The sequence below is a fragment of the Hylobates moloch genome, unplaced genomic scaffold (genome assembly GCF_009828535.3).
Source record: "Hylobates moloch isolate HMO894 unplaced genomic scaffold, HMol_V3 SCAFFOLD_14, whole genome shotgun sequence".
NCBI lineage: Eukaryota > Metazoa > Chordata > Mammalia > Primates > Hylobatidae > Hylobates > Hylobates moloch.
Window position 1 is genome coordinate 36282141 of NW_026652289.1, and position 20770 is coordinate 36302910.

At 38.0% G+C, this 20770-nt stretch overlaps 1 long non-coding RNA gene across 1 annotated transcript; it reads right to left on the bottom strand.

The window, feature by feature from the left end:
- Positions 1-937: 937 nt before the first annotated feature.
- LOC131381122 (uncharacterized) lies at positions 938-19633 on the bottom strand. The gene is made up of 3 exons (XR_009209592.1): positions 19601-19633; positions 19156-19244; positions 938-1037 (listed from the first exon to the last, which is right to left on the bottom strand). It is a non-coding gene; the product is annotated as an uncharacterized LOC131381122 (long non-coding RNA).
- Between the last annotated feature and the right edge of the window lie 1137 nt (positions 19634-20770).

A 20770-nucleotide genomic window follows, 5' to 3' on the forward strand; every position in this document is an offset into this window, starting at 1 on the left:
TAGCGTTGTCTGTAATAATAAAAGAATTTTTTAAAAGCACCCTTCTGATTTTCTATTTACCCCGCTAAAAGAGCACTGGGAATTGTTGTGTGTGTGTGTGTGTTTTATAACTAAACAGACCCAAATATCAATGGGCAAAGTGTTCCATTGAAGCAGACGCAACCAAGCTACCATGTAATCATTTTTACACATTGTGTTTAAGAGCCTTTTGTATTTTTCAAAGTCAAGTTCACTGATCACTTCCTTTGATGTTTACCTGACAATCAGTGCTATTTTTATGAGTTAAAGGAAAGCGAACTGATTTTCCCTTTGCCTATAGTTATTAGAAGATGCACTTAAAACCCCTGATTTGAAACTGTGTCATGAGATAGTGAGTGGGTACTGAGTGAACTAATGAAAGCCTCTTTGGAGACACTTGATTCTTAGACTCTCAAGTAGTACTGTGCTGGAATGTTACACTGCGGCCCATAACTTTAGCATGCAGTCAATAAATTCTAAGCCTCAGCGAGCAAAGCTCCCTCTGTGTGACTTCACTCATAAAGACAATTACTGTGCTGAAAACGCGTCTGCATTTACAAACAACACTCGAATGCTCATGTGCCCCCTTCTGCTTCTGATTAAGAACTATTATTTATAAAAGGTTATCAGATTCTAAGTAAAGTTCATTCTCTTGTTGTTTTTATTATGTCACATGTACCATTTTAATTAAAGCACCCTGCATTGTAATGAGTTTACAATTTATTTGCATTCAATTAATGAGCTTTGGAAAAGAACCATATTCTCATACCCTCTTCTACTCTTTCCCTTTTAAAATGTTACAAAGATAATTATTTGGGAAATGGAAACTCTGAAATCAGGAGTTTCAAAAACATTTGAATCACATTAAAAACATTACCAAGTCTAAGAAGTTATTTTTCTGACAGGGATATACCCGAACCCGGGCCTTGGTTTCTGATGAGCTGATGCGATCATTTCTCTTCGGCAACCCATAAAGATTTGCGGGCATTTAGCAGGTTCCTCATGAAGAGGGGCACAACCTATAGAAAACAAGGATGCCATTGTCATTTGGGGATGGCTCAGCTTGGAAAGCTGAGGTTGTTTAGAAAATTCAAATGTTTCTAATCACCTTTCTCTGATAATTTGGCATTAATCCTACCTTTTATTTTTCCTTCTTGTTCTCGTGGAAGAAATACTCGTTCCGTATTTCTTGGGTTTTTTAATACTGAATAAAGTTAACGTAAGTTTCTTTCCTTTTAAAGAGGGTAACTGGGATTTTAAATGCAACCTGACTTTAGCTTTCTCTTGTATAAATTTGAAATATTTCACATTATCTGAGTTACTTTTTTAAATCTCTTATGAGAAGTGAAATCATCTCAATGTTTCCTTGCTCATTTCAATTCTTTGATATAGCATTATCTTTCCCCCCATCATGAACATCCTCTATGGCAATAATCCCTTTCCTCTGCAACAAAAGAATCTGGAGTTTTTCATTAAAGTCCAGTTCAGCAAAATACAGCCATCTGTTTGACTCTGTGTCTTAAATGTCACATTGCTTTGATGAGAGACCAGATGCGCAGCCGACAACCGTACAGATATAATTGGTCCGGTACCAAATATCTAACTTCAGGGCCACTTTATAGGTACTTATTTGGACCTTGACCAGTTTTCTCCTTAATAGATGAAAACAAGGGGAGTGTTTGAGTCATGTTAATATCTTTATTAAGTTGTACCACAGTTTGCTCTTTTTGAAGATTAATTCTGGTCTTCGTCTGTTTCTTTTGAATCTACCATTCAATCCTGGTTGAAAAATGTCTACTCCTCCCTCTCCACCCTGTCCCTTCTGAAGACCCTAACCTTTGAGGCTCCCTCTGTTCTTCCCAAACTGAACGTCTTGGTGTTTGATTTTCCCACTCCTGATTTTACACTTCCTCCACCCTGGCTCTGAGACCTGGACTAATGCCTCCCTTTCAAGTCTGCCCGTCCCCTTGCTTCGAATACCACCTCCTCACAAAGCTCTCTTTATGTGTTTTGTGGCACTGGGAGTGGTTTTGGGAAGTGGGTAATGAATGTATTCACGTATGTAGTGGAGGGTGAGAAAATAGAATGGATAATTGGATTTTGAACAGACTTGTTATCCAAACTCAAGACACTAAAACATGAAATTAAAGTAAATGGTTTATATATCACTTAATTCTGTAATATATTTCAAATTCTACAATGGTAGGAGTCAGATATGTTGTTTCTTTTTTGTTCAACCTCTTTCACCAAGGACTTAACAAGTAACTCTGAATGAAATGCATGACTTTTCAGCAGGAGAACGATGCAAAATGACAGTGTTTTTAGTTAGATGAAACCTTCAAGAACATGGGAAAAGCCTCTAGTTGGTTCATAGGTGACTAACTGAAAAAGGCCTGGAAACTCTTCCATACTCACTTAAGGTCAAAGACCCATTCGTACCAGAACTAGGATCGGCATTCCATCCCCTCAGCCCCTGATTCAGTCAGGACCATTGTACTTTACAAAATAATTGTAAAGCTTAGATTTTTATGATAACTCATTTTGGCATCCATACCTTACCGGCTATTCTAGGGTTAACTACTGAACTTCTGGTCAATATTTGAGCTTTTATTAAGTTATGGAGTAGCCTAAACTGTATGCTTGGTGGGAAGGGCGAAACCGTATGCAGTATTTTATGTACTCTAGCAAGGTATAAACTTATTAGAAAGTCAATAGACAACGTATAGGCGTTTCATAGTATTTGTCTCCACCACATTTCCATGTGGTGAGGAAAGGGCCATGAAATTTAGGGTAAAAAGAATATCTGTGCCATCGACTTAGCACATTTGCCTTCATAGTATATTTCACTAATCACAACATGGACAGCTGCTAGATGCAAGGACATTTTGGGGGGCTACTTAGGAAAATCAGAGTCTGGAAGACAATTTAAGCTACAAAACAGCAAGCATTTATCCAGAAGGGAAAGAAGCCAGGGGAAGTCTTCAGAAGGAAATGATCTCTGCTATAAACCTAAGTAATTTAAAGAAAGAGTTTGGAAAGGGAGGAAGGGACAGAAAGAAATTATAGATCACTAGAGCAAAGAGATATCAGACTACAAATATAATAAAGGAACCAGATTCTCAAACCACATTTAGGAGCCCAGATCTGTTTTATGGGCATTGTGAAGCCAATCAGGGCCTACTGAAGGGCAATGCTCTGATGAGAGCTACATTTTTGGGAGGGCTTGGTTTAGACAGGGGCGAGTTGTAGGGAGACCAAAGGCCGCGAGGCAAGTGACGATGCTGCGGCAGCCTCTGACTGAGAGAGACTCTGCAGAGTTCTATGAAGGCAGCATCCAGATCACTTCTTATGTTTAACTGGCTCTTGCTAAATCCCGTTCTCTTTTTCTTCTCCCTTCTCCTTGCCTCCTCCATCTGGAAGCCTCGAAGGGTCCCAGCACCACGTACCTGACCAAACCCATTCCTTGCAACCTCACCTCAATCACAAAGCTGAAGGACAAATGGGGAGTTCAGTGTGGGCCTGGACCATATGCCCTACGCTGGATCTCAAAGCATGTCCTCATGGAACTTAATAATACTAGCTGATGCTTATTGAGTATTTCTTCTATGTCTGGCATGAATGCCTACAACAACCCTATGAGGGAGGTACTATTATCATTACACTTCACATGCAAAGAAATGAGTAGAGAGAGAGAGGAGAAGGTAATGTGCTGAAAGTCACACAGCTTGGAAGAGGTGGGATTGGGACTCAGACCCGTATCATTGAACTTTGGTGCCCAGCCCTGACCACTCAGCTCCTTTGCCTGCCTTTTCTAGTGGCTGTAATAGGTGGGATTAACCACCATCTGTTATTATATCCTGTCAATAGAAAATCCAATTCCAGCTTCCAAAGGACCAGCAATCAAGTGTACATTTGAAACAGGTCACACTGAGAAATTTGCAAAACCTATGTGAAGAAATTCACAAAAGTTAATGCAAGGCCATAAAAGAAGACTCAAACAAATAAGGAAACATTCTATGCTCCTAGACAGTAATGCTGAGGACTCTGAGAATGGCAATACCCTACCAAATGATTCTGAAATTTAATATGACCCCAAACAAAATGGCAACAGGAGTCTCTGGAACTTGAAAAATGAATCATAATATCGATCTCAAAGAAAAATAATGTACACAAATAGCCAAGAAATTTTAAAAATATAAATAAAGGACAACAAAAAATAGTGGGAACTGGGATTGCCATGCAAACAGCAAAATATATTATAAAGCTGTAATCATTAAGAGCATGTATTTGTATTGCCTTAGAATAGTAAATCATTGGAGAGATACAGAAACACAGAACGAAATACATAAATATAGATAGAAAGATGATATAGATATATATAGGTATAGACATACTGTATATATTGGAATTTAATATGTAACAGTGGAGTGATTTTGACATAGTGAAGAAATGGAAGAATATCCAGTAAATGTTAAAGAAAACTGTTCAGTTGAGAAAAAAGCAAAAAAGCTATAGCGCTATGCAGAATATTCAAAATAAACTATAGATACATTTAAAAACTGAAGAAAGAAACTTAAATTATCAAAAGAAACTCTTAAAGTACTTTGTTTCATTTTCAAAAACCTTTTTATTTACATACAAAATGCCAATGCCAAAACAAGAGAACTCAGTACATTGGGCTTTATCAAATGTGTAGCTTGATATGAAAAATATCATAAATTGAACTAAAAGTCAAATGATAGTCTTGAGGAAATCTTTCTTACTGCAAACAAAGAAGTATTATTTATAATATAAAAGAACTCCTTTAGGTCAATAAGTTGAAGACAATCTACCCAATAGAAAAATTAGTGCCTAGATTAACCAAAGCAATCTTTAAAAAGTATTTTTTTGACAGTTCCTACTTTCCAATCTCAAAACATACTACAAAGCTACAACAATCAAGACAGTGTGGTACTGGCAGAAAGATAGACAAATAGATAGAGTTGAGACTTCAGGGGAGAAGATCTTTCCATTTATGGTCAACTGATTTTTGACAAGGGTGCTAAGGCAACTCATTGAAGAAAAAATAGCCTTTCAACAAACTGTTCTGGAACAACAGGATATTCACATGCAAAAGAGTGAAATTGGACCCCTACCTCATATCATATGAAAAAATTAACTCAAAATTGATCAAAAACCTACACATAAGAGTTTAAAACAGGTTGAATGTGGTGGCTCATGCCTATAATCCCAGCACTTTGGGAGGCCAAGGCAGGCAGATCACTTGAGCTCAGGAGTTTGAGACCAGCCTGAGCAACATGGCAAAACATCATCTTTACAAAAATACAAAAAAAGTAGTCAGGTGTGATGACATGCACCTGTAGTCTCAGATATTTGGGAGGCTAAGGCAGGAGGACCACCTGAGCCCAGCAGATCAAGGCTGTAGTGAGCCAAAATCACGCCACTGCATTCCAGCCTGGGTGACAAAGTGAGACCCTGTCTCAACAACAACAACAACAAAAGAGTTAAAAACATAAACACTTAAAAGAAACAAAGGAGCAAATCTTTGTGATCTTGGATTAGGCAATGATCACAAATGACATAAATTAAAAATGCCCCAAAAAAATAGGTTAATTTGACCTCATCAAAATTGAAAACTTTCATGCTTTGAAGGACACCATCCAGAAAGTGAAAAGATAACCCACAGAATGAGATAAAATATTTGCAAATAATGTATTTGATAAGGGACCTGTATCCAGAATGCAAAATTCTTACAACTCAATAATAAAAAGACAACCCAATTTAAACATGGACAAAGAATGTGAATAGACATTTTTCCAGTGAAGATATACCAATAGCAAATAAACACCTGAAAAGGTACTCAACATCACTATTCATCAGGAAAATACAAAGCAAAAGGAAAATGTGACTACTTCACTCTCCCTTGGAAGGCTGTAACAAAATGCACAGATAATAACAAGTGTTAGCAATGATGTGGGAGAATCTGGAATCTTCAGAGATGGCTGGTGGGAATGTAAAATGATTCTTTGGAAAAGAATCCAACAATTCCTCAAAGGGTTAAGCTTAGTTGTTATATAACCCAGCGATTTCATTCCTAGGTGTATACCAAAGACAATTAAAAGCATATGTTCCAAAGCTTGCTCATGAATGTTCATAGTGACGTTAAAATAGCCAAAAAGGGCAAACACCCTCAGAGTCCATGAACTGATAAATGGATAGACAAATTATGGTACATCCATACAATGAAATATTATTCAGCCACAAAAAAGAATGAAGTACTGGTACATGCTACAACATGGGGGAAACTTGGAAAACATCATTCTAAGTGAAAGAAGCCAGGCACAAAAGGCCATATATCGTATGATTGCACTTATACGAAATGTCCAGAAGAGGACAATCCATAGGGACAGAAAGTAGATTCGTGGTTGCCAGGGAAGGACAAGGGGGAGTGACTGCTAAATGGGTATGAGGTTTCTTTTCAGAATGATCAATGTACAACTTTGCAAACACACAAAAACCATCAAATTGTACACTTTACATGGATAAACTTCAAAGTGTATGAGTTATATTTCAAATAAGCTGCTATTGCTTTTAAGGACAAAGATTGAACAGAAAATTCACTGAAGGTCAACACACAATGAAGATAGGCTCCACTTCATTGGCAATTAGTAAAATGCGATTAAAATCATGAGGAGGTATTATTTTTCATCCATCAGATTTGCAAAATCAGCACATCTGACAATCTCAAGACCTGCAGAGGATGTAATGTAATGTAATCAGAAATATCACAGGGGCTGGTGAAACTTGAATTGGTACAGCTCCCTTGAAAAGCAACATGGCAACACCCAATAAAACTACAAATGCGTTCGTTGCCTCAACAGTTTCACTTCTGGTTTAAACTGTAGAGAAATATCTGCATGTGCACAGAGTGAGAAAGATATTCATTATAGCATTATCATTGACAGCAAATCATTGGAAACAATTTAATTTATTTTTTATCGAGGAAAGAATACTCAAAGAAATTGACGTATTTGTATCATGGAATATTATGCAGCATATTAAAGGAATTAGGCAAATCTTTAAGTACTGCTATGTGACATTTTAAAGTCATTTTAAAATTGCAACAATAGGTACACTTTGATCCCAATAGTGATTTAAAACACACAAGTTATTTCTGTATATGCACACGCATATATTCGTAGTTTGCACCACAAAGATGCAAAACACACTGCTTATAATGATTACCTCTGAGAAAGGAGTGAGTGTCAAGGGGGGCTTTAATTTTACACATGTTGTTTGTTTATTGTTAATGAGAATTGTTTATCTCGTATAATTAAGAAGGAAGTTTGAAAGGAAGATACGAAGGGCGTTAGGAAAGATAGGTAAGGAGGACGGGAGGAAAGGCGGAAGACAGGCACATCATGGCTTATAAGGTTGGTGGGAGGCTGCCTGTCCTTTGGCTTCCTGCAGAGAACCCCAGAGAGTCACTAGTTTTGTGACTATTAAACTCATAGTTATGGCTTTTATTGACTGAATTCTAATTTATAAAGTCTCAGCAGCAAAAATTTTCATGCAGCATCCACAGAAATAACTATTAAAATACTCTGTTCTTGAAAATTATCAATAACACTCCCCCATCATCAACTGAGCAAACCTGTTGGATTAAAGCTATCAAAGATTGTTCACCAAGCAGTGAAGCTGCCTAATACATACGCTCTACTCATGGTTCTCGGTTCCCTCTGCTACTTTGATTTAAGAGCATTAGGAAACTGTGTAATTTTTTTGGTCCTCTTTTTATTTCCATGGTAATTTATGTCTGTGGGTAAGCATTTTATTTTATCAGAGACATGGGGCTAGAGTTATTTTCCGAGGCGCTTGAGTTTTCCTTTGATGCCACTGAAATTAAAGGCAGAGCGGCAGAGAGTACCCATGCTGTTTGTCAAAGAGTCAGAGGTTAGAATTACATTTGCTGCCATTTATTGTGACTATTCCGTGCCAGTAGTTAGGGTAGCACTTCTCATGGGCAATGCAGTATTATTAATATTGCAGACATCAAAACATTTGTGAATGGGATATAATTGACTTGTCAGTCACATTAACAATATCCCCTATGGAATACCCTTCCAACAATGGATGAGCAGAATATTCTTAGGTTATTTACATCAGAATCTTTAAGTCTTAAACCTTTGAAAAAAAATACTGAAGGCTTATTTTAGCTTTAACACAATATGGAGATATAATTTTGTGTATGTGACATATATGAAAGAGCTTACACTCAAGACTACTAATACATAGTTCTGAAAACCAAAGGATTGTTTTAATGAATAACAAACCAACCACCATATGAAAATATGGTGCAAAAGTTTAGTTTTTTTTTTAATTGGGGTTCTCACATTATAAGATTATGACAAAATTCCATAAATGTTTAATTAAGTTTTGAGTAGACAAAATAAATACTTAGAACTTTAAGCTAAGGCTTAAAAGTTTCTGTAAGGTGAAAATACATAAAAACCCCATGTTATATATATAGAGGAAGAAATAAAGAAATCATTAGCCAAAACATAAAATTTGAATGTGACTTAAAATTCTATCTTTCTATCAATAGGTTAAAATTAATTTTATCTTGAAATGGATCCTGGAGGAGAAGCAATTCTCTAGCGAAAAATAAAAGTTAAGGCCTCCTGATTGCAGTGTAAAATTAATAGGGTTAGTAACGTGTATGTAAATACTTAAATATCCAGAACACAGAAAAACTCAGAGACATTATTAGGAAGTCATTTCCAAATGATATATAACATTTGTTTCACAAGCAAATTGCCCATTTTAAACTGGAATTACATTAATGTTTGAGGAAAAGAGAAAAACATTCAATAGAGTCATGTGATCTTTGAATTAATTTACCTGTGAATTTTTTTTTTTTTACCATGAGGCAGACATGCTTTTTTGTCATTTAAATTTTTACAGGACTATCCAGTAAGGAATTAATAACAAGCCATTTTATTTACATGAGAGCTTTCCGCTTTTTATTTCACCCGTATTAACGGCCCAGCTCAGAAAGAATTCTCAGATCTCGTGGACTGACTCCTTTTATGCACATAAATAAATCCACTGAGTGAATTGTTTGATGGAAACATTCCACTGACTATAGCAAACATTCCCGACTACAAGACATTTGGGGATTTTCCTGAAGACTCCTTCTTCTTTCATCTAAGTCAATGTCATAAGTAAAACAGATTTTAAAAAATTCTTTTAAAACATTCTACGAATTTGAAGTATTGTCATTAATTTACAATTAACAAATTTACCCCTAAAGAGGACTTTCGTTTTGAGCAACCCCCTGGTTTGAATGTCTGGATATGAGAAAACACTTGAACTGTTTGATAGATCCTTTCATTCACATAATGAACATCTATTGAGCACCTACTATGCGGCAGCGGCTGTGGCAGGTGCAAGGATACAGAGGTGAGCAACACTAGTTGGGGAAAGAGACTTTTATTTTATTATCCTGAAGATGTATGACTACACATCTTATGAAACCATGAGAAAGCAGCTATAGGGCCGGGCGTGGTGGCTCACGGTTGTAATCCCAGCACTTTGGGAGGCCGAGGCGGGTGGATTGCCTGGGGTCAGGAGTTCAGGACCAGCCTGGGCAACATGGTGAAACCCCGTCTCTACTAAAAATACAAAAATTAGTTGGGCGTGGTGGCAGGCGCCTCTAATCACAGCTACTCTGGAGGCTGAGGCAGGAGATTCGTTTGAACCTTGGAGGTGGACGTTGCAGAAAGCCAAGATTGCGCCAGTGCACTCCAGCCTGGGTGACAAAAGCAGACTCTGTCAAAAAGGAAAGAAAAGGAAGGAAGGAAGGAAGGAAGGAAGGAAGGAAGGAAGGAAGGAAGGAAGGAAGGAAGGAAGGAAAAGAGGGAGGGAGAGAAGGAAGGAAGGAAGGAAGGAAGGAAGGAAGGAAGGAAGGAAGGAAGAAGGGAGGGAGGGAGGGAGGCAGGCAGGCAAGCAGCTATGAGACTGTAACAGAAGGACTTTAGTAGTCTGGGCATCAATGAAATGATGTTTTAAACCAGAAAGTGAGATTTCCAGACCCTAATGAACACTGCCAATACACTTGTACAGTCAGAGGAGCCTCATTTTATGAGTCCCTAACTTGCATTATTGCTTATAACTACTCTTATGTGGCCTTTGTACACTGAGTCAATTAAAAAAAAAGCTAGAATGTTCAAGAAGTACTTAGCTAAGCTTTGAACCCTGTTGTTTGCAAGATTGGCTTTATATAACATGTGTCTCTTGGCAGTGCCAGTGTCCATATGTGGGGTGACTAGGCCAAGCTGTAAGATGACAATTCTTTTTTTAATTATCTTTTTAATTTTTGTCTTATTTTTCGTAGAGACAGAGTCTTACTCTGTTGTACAGGCTAGTCTCAAAACTCACATGCTCAAGTAATCCTCCTACCTCGACCTCCCAAAATACGGGGTTTACAGGTGTGAGCCACCACACCCAGCCAGGTGACAATTCTTAAATGTTCTAGCTGTGCGATGTAAGGATCTAATAGCCAAGATCCACACTTGAGACTAAGAAATATTGCCATGTAATTTCTCGGTTTTTTCCCTCAGTGGAAAAATCTGAAAATCCGGATTTTATTTTCATAACTAATATATTATGTCTAATCAGGTTGCCAAAACACAAATTATAACAGCACCCTGCCTACCTTCTCAGGTATTCATTTAAAAATTGTGACAAAACAACCTCTCCTTTCTCACCTGGATTATTTCAAGTTTGAACAGTGTAAATAATTGGGAAAATGTCAGTGCAAAAGGAAATAATAGCCAAGAATATTTTATTGCTGAAATTTGCTAATAGTGAGACTAGATTCTCTCTCTGAATTAAATATATATTATATAGTATACATACATATGTGTAATACATATTATCAGTGTAATTAGCAAGTATTATTTATGATTTATTATGAAACCAGTGTTACATAAAACCTTTAAAATAACCAGTGGTTATCTGTTGATCATTTTTCACTAGCTCCAGACTGATTTTTTTTTTCCTTTGCAACTCTTTAAGATTTTGAATTAACTTTCTGAAACTTCCAGTATGCTAGCCTGTCTATCTAATGACCCTTCATATAACCATCTCTGAAAAAATAATTGCTAGTAAAAATAAACATGTGAAAATTGTTTGAAGGTGGAAAATGTTAATTTTGAAAAAGAAATTATGCTTCAAAATTTGAGCCTGTGATATTTTTAAGTAGGCTGAGATTAATGAACTCCAATAATACCTACATCCTAAAGCTAGATCTTTTCATGTTCCTTAATAAGAGAAATGCCTAAAAATTATAAGGCACATTTTGGGCAGACTTGGCCAACAACCTGTGTCGAAATGAATAATACCATGGCATCAAGCTAATACGATTTCATTTAGCCAGACTTGCCACCACCAAATAGTCACCTTTTGTAAGGTTATTATAATGGCTTAATTTAATCTTACCATATGCACAACATGGGTATGGTTACTGACTGATAACGAAACTAGTTGCATTCATTAAATACTGCTATAAATCTCTCTTCTGAAATAGCTATAATACAGCCTTCCAGCAACAACAATAATGTAATTCTTCATCTTTTTCTGTGGTATTATATAACTGTAGCCTGCAGCTAACTCTCACTGTAGGTGCTGGGGGTGGTGTGAGGTCTTTGCATTCCTATGAGAAGGTGGTGGGGCTAGAGGGCTGGAGGTATTTGAGTAAAATGTTAGAGACTGAAAAAACTCAGAAGTGAGCAAATTCCTCTTTCACCATGGATGGAGGAAATAAAACACATCAAAACTCTCATTTTTGAAGTCCTCCTGTGAAGCCATTCCTTTATATTTTCATCAATGTAGTCTTTGCTGAGAAAAATTCCCTGTATTTTCACTTCATGGGGAATAAGTTATTAACTATTGAAATGTGCAGGTATGTGATTCTTAGAACACTGGTTTTATAAAGTTTAAATGTTGAGGAGAAAGTCCATTCTTGTGGCATTTGCAAACCCATTTAAAGCTTCATTCTGCTGAAACCTGTCTAATTTTTATAATATATACATTAAAATAGATTTTAACAAAACTAGCATTCTTTTAGGAAATTTTTCAGTGTTCTAATCTTCGGAAGCACAGAAAAGTTTCAGATAATCAAGTTACATTTGTTTTTTTATTTGGGAGGGCCTGCCCTGCTTATTTTAAAGCTCTCTTTTGCACAAACCATTTGTATATTGAGAATTAAAAGAAAAAGGAAAAAAGGAAAAACCTGTTGCAAGATCGCCAGCGTGGACAGAGGGTGCTTTCTTCTTCTGCACTGGCAGTTTTAAGATTAAGTGCCTCTGTAGGCTCTCAGCATTATCAACCTTGTCCAGTGGCTGAATATTCTCTGCAGAATTTGTTCTACAGAAATTTTCTCAGTGTAGATCTGTCTTCACTCTGATTTTTATGGCTGTGAGCGTTTTTGAAGCCTCCCAGAATTACTGGCATTCTGATTATTTTCTCCTTTTGGAGGAAGACCATGAAAACATCCAGCTTAGGTGAGCATATATGCGCACGAGATTTCTAAGCCAGTCACAGGGAAGTGATTTCATTGAACTGAACCCAGGATGCCAGTGTGACTGAATCTGTAGCGTTTAGGAACTAACAACGGCAGGTATTATTTCATTTCATTTCATTTGTGAGAGATAGAGCGGCAACGAGAAGCCGCGAGTTTCCTCTGTCCCTTCGACTAAAAGCAGACTCTACCACTAAAGTCAAAATGCATCTTCACGAAAAGAAAACGAGTTTATGATGCTTAAGACTGACCTAAAGGGCTTAGATTCACTAGAGCCAACCAGAAATCAATCAACGCTGGCTCACACAGTGAAACCTCATGTCAGGCAAAAGGGCTACGTTTAAGTGGAATGTCATCAACAAAGACTGTGAAGACCTCTCAAGTGGCCTCACCTTCCCTGAACTTCTCGGGAGGAAGCGAAACCATCCTCATTGTTGCCTGTTAATATCCTTCAGAGGGGACTTGGTTTTAGAAAATCCGATATGCAAACATACCAAATTATAAAATTCTAGGGAGGATGCAGATTTGCATAGCTTTGGACCACACCACTGCGGGGCATGACTGTCTTTCTGGGCTGGATGGAGTACATCCTATTGATGGTCTAAGCTTCGAAGCATTGTGACAGCGCCCTCCCACAAATGCACCAAACATGTAATTTATCATCAACAACAACAGAAAAGCCTCTTTGTTATTTTTAAATGGTACAAAAAGTTATATGTTTGCTGGAATATGTCCCTGGGCTCTGGTTACAAATTTCTGGATAGCAGTATCGAGTCTAAACTTTGCTATTGCTTGTTGAGTACGTGTGCATATATGGGGGAACGTAGAGGTGGTGATTAGATCTTAAGCCGACCTTCCTCATAGGTTTCCCAGGACTGGTGCAGGCTTTTGTGGAGTTGCAGAATCTGAATTTGATGGTGCTCTGGCCTCAGCCTTAGACTGGGCCTCCACCTGCCCTGATAGCACACAAGTTGGCAGCCATGAGTCACTCCCTGGAGCCTTCCCAACCTATCCAGAGCCCAGCCACCCAACTCCTTCCAGAGAGTCTCTTTGTTCATCAATGAACCAAGACTTCCGCAGAAATGCAATTATCCAAGCCTAGTAAATTCATTCAAATCCTGACGGTCCCTCCCACCTGTTCCCTTCCACTTGCCAGCAGAAGACTGCTTGGAATAATTCTCACGGAAGTCTTGAAGCCATAGTTATTTATTCACGGTGCCTCAAAGCCTTGCTATCCTGGTCCACACTGCTCAAGATGGGAAGCTCCTCGCTCAGTGCCTTCATTACCACCCTGTTCTGTGCTACCTGACCCCTTCCCCAAACTCCCACTCTGCTTCCCAGCCAAATGTTTCACTGTGCCTTCTGGGACCTTGTTCTAGAACGTACAAGCCATCCTCAACCTCAGGGGAGGCCTCCTTCATTGTATGGTCCCCACTAACAGTTGACTTCCTCCCAAGGACACTGTTCCTTTACCATCTTCTCAAGTGGAGACTGCCTCATCCCCCAGACCTTCATGAACCTTAGAATTAAGATGCACTTGCTGATCCATCTCACTAAGTCCAGACACCTTCTCCTCCAATCCACTGAGACTCAGGTGACTGAGCCAGAACATGTCCTGCCCTCATCGCTTATTTATTCATCACTCATCCAAGGTCTGAGCATCTGGTTCACAGCCCCTTCCCTTCCAAATGACAACAGCATCCTAGGTGCTTTCAGCATCTTCATGGGCATACAGCCAGTTCCCTGGCCACTCAGCTCCTTAAACTATTTCCATTGATTTCTCATCCATCTCTGTCACCCACTCTGATTACCACACCCCTGACTATGTCATCACTAAGAACTGCTCCATCCTAAAGTCATGAAAACCTCAACATCTGCTATGTGACCACCATTCAACTCTCCTACTACTACTGTTTTAGCTTCACTGGGACCTCCCTTCTCCTGACTCTATTTTACCCTTCATCTTCCAGCCCCTCCTGACCTCATTTCCTTCTCTCTCAAGCTGAGATTCAGTGGCAGTTATGTTAGGCAAGGTTTGCTGTTTCCTCAACCCCCATGTTCTTGGGATCTCCCATCCCATCTGCCTAGAAAAACTTAGCTCTGGATCCACTCCACTGTTTACTTGCTCAGCTGAGCAATGCTGGAGCAGATTACACAACTCTAGACACTGGGGCCATGAGAAATTGAAGATCTCCAATTTCATCCAAGTCCTCAACTCTGCCAGCCAGTCTTTATTTCTTACTCAGTCTGTTTTCCTCCCATTCTCCACAAGAGCAATTCCCAACATTCGCTTAAAGTTTTTAACTCAGCTAACTCTTGCTCTCTTTGCAAAGACATAAATTGAAACACCATTGTGAGAGGCCTCACATGACATCCTGCCACCTCCCTAATATGCTTATGCCCACAACCCTTCGTTCCTCTGCTTTTCCATTAGGAGAAGTGCCCTTCCTTCTGCTCAAGACTTCACCCACAGCATGTTTTCTGCAGTAACAAGCAGCAGCTAGTTTCCTCTTCAGGAACTCACTTCAACCCATTAGCATTTAGATATGTACCAACACTTTCTTCTTTAAACACACACACACACACACGCACACACACACTTCCCTTCAACTATATCAATGTCTCTTTCTTCTCTTTGCAAGTGGAACTTCTTGAAAAAGTGCTAAATTCTTCTCTTTTCTTCTTCCCTCCCCTTTGCCCTACACTCTCCTTCAATCAGCCTTTTTTCCTAACAATCCCACAAAATTAATCTCACATCACTTACATTCTTTTCTAAATTTATAGACAATTTTTCAGCATGCATCTAATTTCAGTGTCATAGCACATAAATCCTTGTATTTGCCACCAAGAATTAACAAAGGCATATCATTATTTCTCCAATAAAATATAAATATAATAAACACAATGAAACTACCTCTATACCTCACTCCATTGCTTTTCCAAGCACATTCTCCTCTCTTCTTCACTCTCCAGATTCAGCCACTAATAAATGCTTAACAAATACTGTGCATATTAAATACTGGTTGGGTCCAGTATGAGTTGACATGATAAATTTGGCCCATGTCTTTTCAGTCCATGCCTCTATAGTTCTATTACATATTTATAATATATACGTAATCAAGACAACACATACCACATACTCAATATACCATCTTCTTTGACATCTTTTAGAAAGTTAACCAAATAGTATCTTACTGGCATAATACTATTGTTTGGTCTTTTTTCAACTCAACATTATTTGAATACTATCCATGTTGGAACACAAGTGTCTGAATCATTAATTTTAGTTGCTGTGTGATATTCTATCATATAAATATACCTTATGTGATTATCCATTCCAGGCCCAAGAGATGCTTATGTTGTCTACAATTTTACAATACAATAACACATGCAAGTCGCCTGTACTCTACGACACTAGAATGAGCATAAGTTTATGCATTTGCTCTTGCGCATGAGTCAGATTTTCTCCAGGATACACATCTAGAAGTAGATTTTCTGGATGGAATGCATACATATTTTCAGCTTACTAGATTATGCCAAATTGGTCTCCAAAGTGACACCAATTTCTACTCCCACCAGGTATGAATGCCTGCTGCTCTTTACTCACAGCTTCACTGATGTGTGGCATTGTCAGATTTTTTAGTGTTTGCCCATCTGATGGGTGCAAAATGGTATCTCATTTTGGTGGTAGTGTACAGTTCTGTGATTAAAAGTGAGGCTGAGGTTGCATTCATATGTTTTTTGGCCCCTCATATTTCCTCTCATATGAGCTCCTTAATTCCTCTCTTCTATTTTTCTTCTGGATTATCTTTCTATTATTGGCGTGCAGGAGACAGTTATTATCTTTCAGTCTTTATTTTAACCATGCGTGCCCCTACATCCCAATTTATCACCAAGTCCTGAATATCTATCAAAAATCTCTCCACTTTCACCATCTCTAAAGCCAGAATGACCCCAGTGGAACCTTGCCATGTCGTATCTGAATTGCTGCAGACAGCTTCCTAACCATCTTCCCTGCCGCTTGTCTGGTAGCCTCTAACATACACAGCAATCGGGGAATATTCCCGTTACACCATTCTGTTATTCAAAATGCCTTAAAGGTCTCTAATTGTCCTCCTGAACATGACATGGAGGACAGGTATAATATGACCTCTGCCGTTTTCTTCAACCTCATCTCAGTTTCTCCCCGCTAGTTCACACACCCTGTGCTCTAGCTGTGTTTACTGACTTCGGGTTCTGGTACTGGGCCATGCTCTCTGCTGACATCTTGGCCTTTGCATGTGCTGCTTGCTCAGCTTTGAGCCCTGGTGTTGAGCCTGCCCCATCACCACCACCTCCATCACCTGAATAATTGGTTCTCAGTCTCCAGATCTCAGCAGAGAAAGCACTACTTTTCTGATTTCATAGTTTCAGGGAGTCATCTCTTCTAGATGCTCCCATGACACCCCCCGTTTATTTCCAGTGTTGCGTGTGCCATATTCTATCATAATAGCTGCCTCTTTGTATTCACCAGTAGAGAGGGAGAGAGAGAAACGATGGGAACAGGAGCCATAGCCAACTTCTTTTCAGATATAACTCCAGTACCTCAGGAGACACTTGGTTTAGAGAAGCTGTGATTCATAAAATAGAGAGATTTGATCCTTATTGTTCCAAAACTAACGCTATAGGTATCACAGTGCACTCACTGAGTTACTGTAAGTTCAATCCACTTAGGCAAAACAAAACAAAATAAAATAAAAGTCAACATACAGAAAAGTTTTTGAAGAGACACTTCTTGTACAAATACTAGATCCTAACGACAACAAAAATATTTGATTGGTGTGAGTCCTGAGTGTAGAGGACTCTCTGGAGTGTGTGTTTATCAAATCTTATAGTAGCTTAAGATGCATGAATCTGACGTTGTTCAGAAAGAAATCTGAATGATGCATATAAGAATATACATAAGAGGCATTTCCCCCTTAAACATCTCTTTGCTTCCAGAACTTAACTGAAACAGCTCATCCACTCTGTTTGTCTATACAACTATACATTTATGACAATATGAATATATATATAGATAGTCTTAAAAGAAGAACTTGTAAAAGTGAGATAAGAATTACTTCCGGCTCTCCATTATGTAGAACTCCTACATATTTGATGAGTATGTTTAGAACCGCTTGATGCTAGCACAATGCCTGACACCAGTTATTTGATACAGCTTTTTAATAAAAAGAAAATGTGACGGAGTTAGACAGATGTTGGTTAGAACCCTGGTTACTTACCCTCTGATAGTTTAGCCTAAGTGGGCATTTTAAGACTAGTAACTTTTCTCAGGGTTGTTGTGAGAATTAAATCAGATGTTAAATCGATGTGAAATGCCCTTAAAGAATGCACATAGTAGGCTCGGAGTACTACTGTCCTCTCCTTCTTAAGCAAGAATCCTCCCGAAAAGTGTGCCTTAGATCCTCTGCTTAGATCCTTGCTTTGAGCTCATAAACACGTTTTTGAAAAGTTAGTGGCAGCCATTCATTGAGAGCTTGCTGGAGACCAGACACTGCGCAAGTGCTTTGAAATCTGACCTCCTTTAATATATAAAACAAAAACAAAAACCCACTCGAGGTCATGTGTATTAGAATCTCCATTTAAAGAGGTAGAAACAAGGTACAAGGAGGTGAGAATTAATGCAATGAAATGAATGATAGATCAAATTTTCAGGTGAATGTTTTCTAATCACTTAAAAGCACTGAAATCTCACCACTAGGGAGGGCTTTTGAAGTACTTCAACTTTTTGACAGGGCTACTATTTTGGAAGACATGGAGAAAATATCTAGATATTAGCAAAGCATTTTACAAAGTGAAGGGCATAAACAAGAAAGAGAACATAAAAAAGGCAGCGATTACAAAACATTGATCCTGACATGTAATAGGTGTTTAATAAATACTGGTTGAATCCAGGGCCGCTTTCAAGTCTTCGCAAAATCCCATAGCCATGCCAGCTATTTATAGCTAGACTCTCTCCTTAATAATCAGTGTCCAAATCCCCAATTGTTAAATACTTTGAATATCTCACCAGTTGACTAAGAATTGTATATAAATTTCTTTCTATGTATAAAATTTGATGGGATCTTGAACATTTAAACATTTTGATTTCTAGCTTTAAGAAATAAAACTGATTCAAATCCATGCACTTTAATCTGAATGAAGTTAGAAATTTGAATTTCCAACTACAAGAAATGTGACCAATTAAAATCTATGCTTTGGAATTTTTCTTGGTTGTTTCCTGTTAATCATCCATAAAATGGAACCAAAAACCACTTACTTCTGTCTAATTAGTGCTACTTCTGAAACTCAGTCAGATCATTGGGTTAAAACGATTTGGAGCGTATCAAGTCTGGATAATGCAAATTATCAATCTGTAGCCAACACTCTTCTAGGGCGAAACTTATTACAAATAAAAATATTATTTACAAAAGCATTTTTTAGAAAGTTGAGTAAAAAAAGTTCACGGAGGAAATGTCCTGTACCTAGATGGAGTCCATCTTCGGTTTCTTCTCCTTTCCTTTGGGGTTACTTACCTTGGGTATGTTTCTTTCCCACAGCACCGTCAACAGAAAGCGAACAACAGGGCAAAGAACATGAGGGCGGCTTGAGTCCGTCTTCACAGCTGTGCAACAGGAGTTCTGGTTAGAGGCTCAGGGGAGAAATGAGATCTGGGCATTACCTATGGTTTGGAAGTAATATGGGGCCTCTTGGTGCCTCCTTGAAATTTGGTTCTTACAAAGGAAATGAAAGTAGTGTTTTTAGACTTTATCTTCCTAAGGCTTTCTTTCCAACAAGATTTCTATGTAACAGAAAAACTTTCTGAACCTTGACTATGTCTTCCAGTACAGATAATGACGACTACTTAAACTGCATTTAAAAAGTGCTGAGTAGTTGATCCCAGTACCTAATGATGTTACTTATCTCCTCGGAGTCTGATTGACACTAAAAATAATAAATTAGAACAGAAAATGATTTTACCAGATCTATGGGCTGACGGGCAGGCTAAGTATAATACCCTCCATTATGCTTGTCATTGAATTCTATATGTACGGTACAGATCTGAAAAAGAAAGACAGGATTGTACTGTGATTTCATGATTTTTATCTTCAATCACCTATCATTCAAACATATAAAATTAATTTGCCTACTTAAAAAATTCAGGCAATAAAAAGTCAGGACGAACACTTTCTGTGGTGATACAAACATTGTATTGGACAGCCTATTGCACAAGCAGGAGTGAAATAATAAATTAAAAACTGTCACTCCTAGGTTATCTAGGATATAGCCTCTGAGACACCTATTTCCTTCATCTGATCTAGTACATTTATAAATTCAGAATCAATAGTTATACTTGCCAAATCACTGGGATCCATTTGGGAAATAATTTTAAAGTGGTCAGACTTGAAACTATCACATATGACACAATCAAGTAATAGGTTTGTTTTAAGCAGTTAGTAAATCAAAATTAATTTTTATAATTATTTACAAGACAGTTGGGTGGTTTAATTTATACCACAGTGGTTGTGGTTGTTTTTAATTTCAGTAAATCATGGTAGATTTGTTCTTTGAGTTTGGGGGGAGAGAAAAAAAAATAAAGTTCAGAGGAAAAAAGTTTAAAATATTCCTACTTTTTATTTTAGGTAAGATGAGCAAATCATTGAGGATGATTTTTAATTTTAATTCATTCAATGAGCTCTCCTAATGCAATCATTTTCTCCATGGAAGTCCTTAACCACAGTGGCCATTTGCAGCTGATGATTTTTTTATATAAATAATTTATAAAGCCACTATACACTTATACTTTTACACTGAAAGAGAAAGAGAGAGAGAACAGAATTGCATCTTAAACTCTATTTACAAATTTACCTTGGCAGGCCCTCTTACTGCCAATAGGAAACGATGTTGCATATTTAATTTGCTCTTTTGTTACAACGGGGCTTAGGTTAGTTAATTTCAATTTTCGATTTCAAAAGCTATCAAATATGGCTCAGATGAGAAATCAATTTTTCTCAGCTGCCTCTGTTTTTGTGATGGGAGGCATCTCATTGGCTGAAGGTGAGCCATGTGACATGGCAAGAGATTAGTTCACCAGACCCTGTGTTGCTGCCACCTCAATTACTGCCTGCCTCTTGTAATTTAGCCTTATAA